The 9,900-nt window shown below is 46.4% G+C and overlaps 1 protein-coding gene across 1 annotated transcript in view; it reads right to left on the minus strand.

Moving 5' to 3' along the window:
* Nucleotides 1-9,900, minus strand: part of LOC147748316 (pre-B-cell leukemia transcription factor 1-like) — a 380,397-nt gene that overhangs the window by 92,181 nt on the left and 278,316 nt on the right. The gene's annotated exons all lie outside the window — the stretch shown is intronic.

A 9,900-nucleotide genomic window follows, 5' to 3' on the forward strand; every position in this document is an offset into this window, starting at 1 on the left:
AAAAGGTAATGTTGTCCCGAACGCCACTGACAACGCAACAAATCTCAGTGCTCCCCTCAACTCCAGCTCAGAGGAAGATGAACTCTTCCTGGACCCTGACGACGAATTCGTCTTGGACCTTGACGAGCAAGATACTGATGAATGGGACCTTAACACTCTGTCAGAGACGCACTCCTCTGACGCAATTCTTGACCCTCTCGGCGAGGAGATGTTCTCCCCCGAAAACATCTCCCACCCTAACAGCAAAAAGTGGTACCCACATGACCACGTAGCCAAGTTCGTCACCAAATGGCTGAGAAACTCCCTTCAAAGAGAATCTCGTAACACCATGAGATCTGAGTGCCCCCGTCCATTTATTGAGGGGAAAGTCTGCCAAACTCCCAATCTAGACCCCGACTTAATCAAATTCCTATTCAAACTAGGTAAGGACCCAAGAAAAGGCCTAGAAAGAGCCCTTAAAACATGTCAAGACTACCTCCTTGACCTCCTGGGTCCCCTTACCAGAATACTAGACCTCGCTGAGGAATCACATATCTCCCACACACCCCTAGACATTAACCTAATTAAAGGCTGGAGCCAGAGAGCCATCGTACTACTGGGCAATGCCAACTCCTCCCTCAATATTGAAAGGAGAAAATCTGTCCTCATCAGAATTAACCCCAAACTCGGGGACCTTGCAGAGAAGGAGCCAACAACTAAACCTAATGGCCTCCTCTTTGGACAAGATATGATAAAAACCCTCGGCAAGTACGTGGCAACCTTTACAGCCTTAGACAAAGCCCAAAACAACATGAAGCGTGTTTTTGGCCAGGCCGGTGGAAGAGGCCGTTCTTCCGGCCGTGGTAATTTCCGGCCCTTCACCTACGGAAGAGGAAGAGGTTCGTCCGGTAGAGGTAGAGGCTTCTACCCCTCCAACTCCAGACAGTACTTCCCACAAAGAGGAAGAGGCTCACGCGGAAGAGGCTTCCCCGCTCGTGGTGCTCCCAACAACACCACCTCAAGTAAGTGCACCCCCTTCTTCTTCCCCTCCAAAAGTCGGCGGCAGACTAAAATATTTCCTTCATGTTTGGGAATCCCTGACCCAAGATCCATGGGTTCTAGAAACAGTTCAGGGCTTCAAAATAGATTTCACAGAGATTCCTTTCCAATCTACCACTCCCAATCCCATGACCCTTTCTCTAGAGCATCTAGAAATCGTCAAAGAAGAGGTTTCCTCTATGTTAAAGAAGGGCGCAATAATAGAGGTCCCTTGGTCTCAAAAGAATTTTGTGAGTACCCTTTTCCTAGTCAAAAAGAAAGACAAGGGTTGGCGCCCAGTAATAAACCTTCGAGAGGTAAACAAGTACCTCGTCTACCGTCATTTCAAGATGGAGTGCATCCATCTGCTCAGAGACCTTCTTCTCCATGGAGATTGGCTAGTCAAATTGGACTTAAAAGACGCATATTTTACCATTCCCATGGCAACAGAACATCAGTCCTTTCTCCAATTCATCTGGGACAATCGCCTTTTTCAATTTCAGGCCCTCCCTTTCGGTCTTTCTTCCGCCCCTTGGTGTTTCACCAAAATCATGAGAACGATAGTCACCATCCTAAGAGCCAGGGGTATTCGTCTCATCATCTATCTAGACGACATACTAATAATGTCCCAATCTCACTCTCAAATTCTAGAGGACTTACAGACCTCTATGAACCTCATAGAAAGTCTTGGGTTCATTATAAACAGGGAAAAATCAATCCTTTTACCCTCAAAATCTCTCGAATTCCTCGGCTTCACCGTGGATACTTCGACCTGTCTTCTCTTACTCCCCAAGAAGAAGATTGCCAAAATTCGGAAAGAAATCAGATTCGTTCTCAAACATCACTCCTTATCCCTGAGAGAACTAGCCAGACTCCTTGGTCTACTCTCTTCCTCGATACAAGCTATCTTCCCTGGCCCACTCAACTACCGTGCTCTTCAGAGAGTAAAAGCCAAGGCTCTCAGATCTGGACTTTGGTACGGAGACCAAGTCTCTCTAGACGAAGAAGCCAAACTGGAACTCTCCTCGTGGCTGGACAATTTGGACGCCTGGAATGGAAGAGCTATTTTTGGTTCATCTCCAGACTTCGTTCTAGAGTCAGATGCCAGCCTTCAGGGTTGGGGTGCTCGTCTTCTCAACCAGGACACTGGTGGTATATGGACCCCTTCAGAGTCTTCCCACCACATAAATTTCTTAGAAATGACAGCCGGGCTCTATGCTCTGATGAGCTTCAGACAATCTCTCCAAGGCAGATCCGTCCTCCTGAAGATGGACAACGTCTCCGCAGTCTCGTATATCATCCGCCTTGGCGGTACGAAATCTGCCGACCTTTCGAACCTAGCCAAGAAACTCTGGATGTTCTGTTTGGAACACAAGATTTCCCTGAGGGCCGAATACCTCCCCGGAAAATCCAACCTCTCCGCAGACTGGAACTCGAGGTTCCTAGTAGACTTCAGCGATTGGAAACTCAATCCAACCATTTTCAATTCCCTGTCCGACCTCTGGGGCCCCTTCGATGTGGACCTCTTCGCAAGTCGCTTGTCCTCCCAACTTCCACAATACTTCAGTTGGATGCCAGACCCGGGTGCTCTCGCTGTCAACGCCTTTCTCCAACCTTGGGCCCCTCTCAGACCCTACGCCTTTCCCCCCTTTGCCATGATTCAGAGAGTTCTTCAGAAAGTGAGACAAGAACAGTGCTCCCTGGTCCTGATAACTCCTTTCTGGCCGTCTCAAGCATGGTTCCCCACAGCCTTGGAACTCTCTTACGACATTCCTCTCCTAATCCCGGCCTCTCAAGGTCTCCTCCTAAACGCAAACGGAGAAGATCACCACCTGGTTCTTTCAGGGAGCCTGAACCTTCTTGCTTGGAAAGTGTCAGGCAATCTAACCAATTGTCTGGACTTTCGTCATCTGCTCTTACACTCCTCGGAGAATCTTGGGCACCTGGAACACACTACAGATATAATAACATCTGGAAAAAATGGTCTAGTTGGTGCTTGGAAAGGGACCTGGATCCCGTGGAAGCTCCTATCGTTAATATAGTCAATTTCCTCGTGGAACTTTGACAGTGGCCTCTCTTATAGATCCATTAACTGTTATAGGTCTGCCATTTCCGCAGGTCACTCTATCGTCAACGGTAAAACGGTAGGTAAAAACCCTATTGTTTGTAGGATCCTTAAAAGTATCAGACTTAAGAGACCCCCCAGACCTAAATATCAATCTGTTTGGGATGTTAAATTGTTACTTGACCTTTTTTGCTCCTGGCCTGATAATTCCCTTCTTAACAGAAAATGTCTTTCAATCAAACTTGCCTCTCTTCTTTGTTTAATCTCCTGTCGCGAGTTTCAGATGTTAAAGCTTTAGACATCTCCAATAGATCTTATGAGATGTTCGGTGTTAAATTTGAAATTTTTAGGAGAACTAAGACCATGTCTGATTCTATCTTCTATCCACGTTTTGATTTCTGTAAAAAGCTCTGTGTGGTTGACTGTATGAAAGAGTATGATTCCAGGATGTCTAATCTTCGACCCCCTGATGCAAATCAACTCCTCGTTTCCTACGTTAAACCCTTTAAACCCATCTCTTCCTCCTCTATCGCAAGGTGGGTTAAATTGGCTATGAATTTCGCTCCTTCTTGTTTCAGCAAGCTGGCGGAGAAACTGGTTAATGTGCGACTCTCCCAATTCCTCGAGTCGAATAAAATACTACGGCAGTCACAAACCGGATTCCGGCCAGGCCACGGCACAGACACCGCTCTCCTCTCCGTCATCGAGGAGGCTAGGTGTATCCTGGATTCAGGAGAATCAGTGGCAGTGATCCTCCTGGACCTCAGTGCCGCATTCGACACGGTGGACCACCGTGTACTGCTCCACCGCCTGGCTAAGGCAGGAGTTGTGGGGACCGCACATGCTTGGATCAAATCCTTCCTCAAGGGACGCTCATTTCAGGTGTGGGACGGCAACTCCCGATCAGACCCCCTCCCGCTCACGCGTGGTGTGCCCCAGGGGTCCTCGCTCAGTCCCACCCTGTTTAATGTCTACATGGCCCCGCTGGAGGACGTGGTTACCCGCTATGGGATAAAAATAGTCAATTATGCCGACGACACACAACTCGTCGTCTCCCTGTCCCAGTTAGACAAGAACCCTGAAATCTTACTTAACTGTCTGCAAGACATACACACCTGGATGTGTGAATCCGCGCTGAAACTGAACGGGACAAAAACAGAAATCATGCTGCTGGGCAACAAATGGTCTTCTGTCCCTCCCTCAGCCTGGCCAGACTCCTTTGGTGACATCCCCACGCCCAAGACTGAAATTAAAACACTGGGCTTCTGGCTGGAGCAGGACCTTTCCTTGAAGACCCAGGCAGTTAAGACCGCGGGCACATGCTTCGGGCTTCTCCGATCAATCCGGAAGATCCTCCCCCTCTTGCCCCCCCTGTCCAGGAAACTTCTGGTCCAAGGGCTCATACTATCACGCCTGGACTACGGCAACGCTGCATATCTCGGTGCTCCGGAAACCACCCTGACCAAACTTCAGCGCGTACAAAACGCCGCGGCGAGACTCATTCTCAAACTTCCCCCCAGAGCCCATACCACACCGGCCCTCAAATCGCTGCACTGGCTACCGGTCCGCCAGCGAGTGGAGTTTAAGGCCTTGTGCATCACGCACAAACTCATTAATGGGGTTGGACCTGCCACCCTCAAAGATATGATCACACCTTACAAAGCCCATAGAAACCTCCGCTCGGACAACGAACATCTGGCCACAGTCCCAAGATTCAAGAAGGCGCGCACCGGTGGACGACGCTTCTCGGTCAAGGCCTCCTCCACATGGAACGCACCCCCTCGGCTGCTGCGTGTGGAACCCAGCCACACGCTGTTCCGCAAAAGACTCAAAACCCTCCTCTTCCCAAAATAGTTCCTTGCTCTCGCCCGTCCCGGATTTTACAGTATCATAGCGCTGGGATGCCTTCGGGTCACCAGGCGCTTTACAAATCTCAAAATAAATAAATAAATACATATCGACCTTTCAAAATTTCAAGCTCATTCACTAAGAAGTGCAAGGGCCAGCAAATCATATTGGTCAGGTGGTAAGTTGGATACTATCCTCAAAGCTGCTGATTGGTCTAATGCTTCTACCTTCGCTCATCATTATTGTAAACCAATTGAACATGTTTCTGATATTGTGATTCAGGGCTACCAACATGCATAATGTAGCCTCCTGTCTTGTAATGAAATTGCGATTCTCCTATTAACATGACCAGAGAATCTGGATTTCATTAAAGACACGGAGGCTAACATTATCCCCCCCCGTCCCTCCCTTGAGGGATATTGAGGATTAATTTGGTTTACAATGTTTTGAATGTTCTATACCTTTAACCTTGCCTTTCTTTACTTCTGAAGGTTTCCTTGTACCTTTCTTGACTTGCCTCATTTTCTTTCAGACAATTCGAATTGATGACCCGCATGGATTTACAAGTTTCAAGCATACTTCCTTCAAGTTTCAAGATCTGTTCTTCGTTCATGCATTCTAAAAGAGGCTGATTTATCTGGGCACACGCCTTTTATGGACACTGTTATGTCATTTAGTTCTATTCTTAACCTTTGTGATGTAAGCGGCTGTGAGCTGCATTAAAAAGATTAATGCATAATGTTAGCCTCCGTGTCTTTAATGAAATCCAGATTCTCTGGTCATGTTAATAGGAGAATCGCAATTCGCACAGCATATATCTCAATTGATTTCCTCAGCGTTTGAAGTCAACTGGTCCAGTTACTACTTAGGATCAGTCTGCCGAATTTGGGATTTTACCTCATACGTGTGAGAAACTGACGAATAAATAAACCAGAGTCTCGCTGAATTGAAGATTTAGCGCCCTCGTGTGTTCAGTGGTGCTCATTGACAGGGGCTGACGTCGAGCATTTTACCAGCTGCTTGTCAGCCTGTCAAAGTCTAGGGTCTCTTGTGGGAAGTCTCCTTTGCTGACCTGTGCTCCAAGGTTCTTGTTTCTTCGAATTTCCAGCAAAACCAGTCTCCTGACGTGGGTGTGACCATGCAAAGACAGAGTGCCTGCCTACTTCTATTTTTGCTGGTATCTTTGCAATAGTGCATATTGAAGAAAGGGAAAAATGATTACTCTCAGAACGAGGCACTTTCGTCTCTTCTTGAGAGATCATCAACCCGCCTGCGCTCATTGAGGTAAAATTGTCCATTCCCTCAAGGCACAAGTTTCGTCCTTTGCCAGCAGAGAGAGAGTTATTCTTCCCTGAGCGAGGCACTTTTCTCTCTTCATCAAAGATCACCACCACGCCGGCGCTCTTTGAGGTAAAGTGTCCGTCTCCTCAAGGCGCGAGATTCGTCACTTTCAAGCGGAGAGTCTGAGGTACTTTACGTCCTTACCTTACCCTCGTACTGCCTATGTACACATTCCCTTTGGTCAATGCACTGTGTGTGCACCTGTTCACGGTGACAGGCACACCATGATTTCATTTGGCATTTGTGTATGCATCTATACTCGGTGACACCCACACCATCATTCAATTTTCAACTAGTATGCACCATATTCCGGTGACAAACACCTTTTGATCCGAACAGGATCCTTCTCCTCTCCTTTAATCTGGTGCAATTGCCTCGTACCCTTCCCCTTCCCTCCTAGCAGTGTTACACTCCCCGGTGGTATTCACCTTACCTGATCATACACCCCGTATTTCCCTACCACTGATCCTAGGTCCCTTGTGCAAATATTCTTCCAGTTTTTGAACATTTTCAAAAGATATTCGGCTTTTTGCCAGCGGTGTTGGACCACTTACTGGATGTTCTGCCTTTACAAGCCTAGCTATTTTCGTGCATGCTTAGTTTAACTAGACTGTCTAAAAAGAGGGACTGCGATCCACGTTACTTATTAAGGTGATTGTCATATAGTAGTGCCTGCGATCCATGTTTCTTTGACATACGTACCTGCTGCACACCGCTCCACTAGTTGTCAGCTTTGTACTATTCTCCCTGGAGCTCCTGGTGAATTGTGTAATAACCTCTTGTAGAGCACCTGGGTTAGCACCCTTCACCCCACTATGGCTGCACCAGAAATGAGCCAACCTCCCTCCTTTCTAAATGAGATTGGGGAACCGGAAATTCACTGGAAGGAATGGATTAATTTGTTTGCCTCATACCTTATTGCCATAGATGGCGAAAGGTATTCTGCTGTTCGCAAACATATCCTTTTACATAACCTAGGCATTCAAGGTAGTAAGACATATGACACCATACCTGAACCGAAGCTAGAAGTGGGTGAGGAGGATATGGATGAGTTTTGAGTCACCCTTTTAAAACTGGAGACACATTTTGGTGACAGAGTAAATGTAGTTTTGGAGCGGCATAAATTATTTACTCGTATCCAAGGCAAACAGGAATTTGTCATCAACTACATAGAGGCACTCGGAGGCCTAACCAAGTTATGTGATTTTGGTGAACTCACTGATTCCCTTATCAGGGACTAACTAGTCAGGTGCACAAATAATAGTGGAGTACAAGAAAAGCTCCAGGCAAAAAACCCTACCCCGAAAGAGGCTGTTAGCATAGCAGTATCTATAGAGCACACTGCTAAGTGTATCAAAGAAATGAAGACTCCCAATGAGCTTTTTGCCAATGTTCGCAATAGCAGTGATGCACAGGACAATTGTAATGACAACGAGGTACTTAAGGTTAGACCTGGAGAAGCCAATGTTAACAATTCAGTCAGGGAAATGCAAGGGTTAAAATGCTTTAGATGTGGCAGCAGCAATCATCTTGCTAACGGTGTTCGTTGTACTGCCCGCAATGTCACATGTATAAAATGCAACAAGAAGGGGCACCTGGCTAGAGTTTGCAAAGATGGTGAGAATAGTCAAGTGAAAGTGGTTTACAGTGAAGGGAACTTGTCCAATAAGTACGTATTCCAAGTAAAAGCCATTGACCGTCATGCAGCGCAAAATTCCCCAGGATACTCCAAAGATCCCAGATGTATTAAATATCCCAAATGTACTATTCTGTTGAATGGTAAGCCCCTGGATGTGTTTGCTGATTCGTGTTCCCCGTTACCTTAATTAATATTGACGTTATAAATTATCTCTTTGATATCTCCAGTCTGAATATGCTGGAACCTGACATTTCAATAGTAGGATATGCAAAAGAAAGCATTCCATTAGGGGGGATGGTGATGATGCTTAATAATTTCAAAGGGAGAACAGCATGTGGCAAGGTGTACATGGTAAGCAAAGGTTCTAATCTGTTGTGTTGGCATCATCAAAGGTAGTTGGGGATTGTGCTCAACCCAAATAATAAAGAACAAGTCCTCCTTGCGGAGCGGGATGAGGGAACCAGCAGCAATTTTAATATGTATCCTAAAATGTCCTCTGACAAAGGCCACAATGTAAATAGCACTGCCTGCAGTGTACACCCGTTGGGGTGAATATCGTTGTGTTAAAAGTTTGGTTGACGACAAACATTCCGAAAATCCAATAGTAGTTCCAAGTATACCATGGACAAAGGTGGCCATGGAAATAATCGGCCCCACTGATCACTGGGGAGTCCAGAAGTGATTTTTGATTGTACTTATGGACTACACTTCCCATTGGATCAAATACAAGTTTGTGTCTTGCATTTCGACATGCACTCTCGTCGACTTCTTATGAGACTCATTCACATGTGAAGGTGTACCAGCTTCCATAGTCCAAAACAATGGTATCAAATTCTCTCCGATGGTAATGAAGGAATTCCTATTAGAGCTGGGCATCAAGCATGAGAAAATTGCCTTACATTGCCACAGGGACAACGACCCAGTTCAAAAGTCAATTCTATTGATCAAAGGTCTCACACAACTAGCTCTCGTCAACAATCTGGATGTGTATACAACTTAAAGAGAAGGCATTTGGGTATATCACACCTCTTCCAACTTGATAACGGGAGTAATCCCTTTTGCTTCCATTAGGGGTAGAGATCCGATTGCCAAAACAACTATCCCCTACGTTACCAATACACCAGTCATCAGCGGATGATCAAACATAGCCAGTGATCCCAATCCCTATGTTGAGACTCCTCGAGTCATTATAATATCTAAGGAAATGTAACCCCCCTTTTATGACTAACCATCCTTGGGGGATGGCGCAGCTGCTTGCTCCACCCCACTAGGCCACATGATGGTTACCCAGTTACACCTCTCCGCCATCTGGGATGACATTGGTAATGCTAGCCCTTACACCAAGTCTAAGGGCTAGCTGTTCTTTCTAGCTTTCGTTCTTTTCAGCATTGTTCAGGTTCCCCTAATTGTTACCCACCTTCCTTGTGCCGTAGGGAGATGTGTAGTAATCTTCCTCCTCTTCCCCTCTCCCTCTTTGGTACTCACCCGCCCCCCCCCCCCCCCTCCTTCCTTCCTTCCCTTGGAACGTTCCTTTAGAGTTTGCTTTAGAATGTTGGCTAGCCTGACAGTTACAGAGAGTGGATGACAGAATAAAGATGCTGTATTCACCTCTGCCTCAGAGTATGTCATTTCAACAGTTACCTTATATATGATCAAGAAGGCATTATGTACAACTGAACGACCATATTAAAAAAAGTATTTACAATAAATAATGGCCTCAGTTTCTTTTGTTCTTGCAATGCTGGCAAATTGTTTCGGCCTATTCCAATGGTTGTTTGTTAAACCTTTTTTTGAGGGGGCATAAACAATCAGAGGGTGAAGGTTGGGAACTAGTACCTGTATTAGAACACTAGCAGCGGACAGACGCTAGGGGAGAATCAACAGATGCCAGATTCCATGAGCAGGCTGAGGTGGTGCTGAGTGATGCTGAGGTGGTAGTGGTGGGGGGTGGGGGGGGTGGTGACTGGTGCGGAGACGATGCGGAGGTGAT

The sequence above is a fragment of the Lissotriton vulgaris genome, chromosome 1_1, assembly GCF_964263255.1.
Source record: "Lissotriton vulgaris chromosome 1_1, aLisVul1.2, whole genome shotgun sequence".
Classification (NCBI taxonomy): Eukaryota; Metazoa; Chordata; class Amphibia; order Caudata; family Salamandridae; genus Lissotriton; species Lissotriton vulgaris.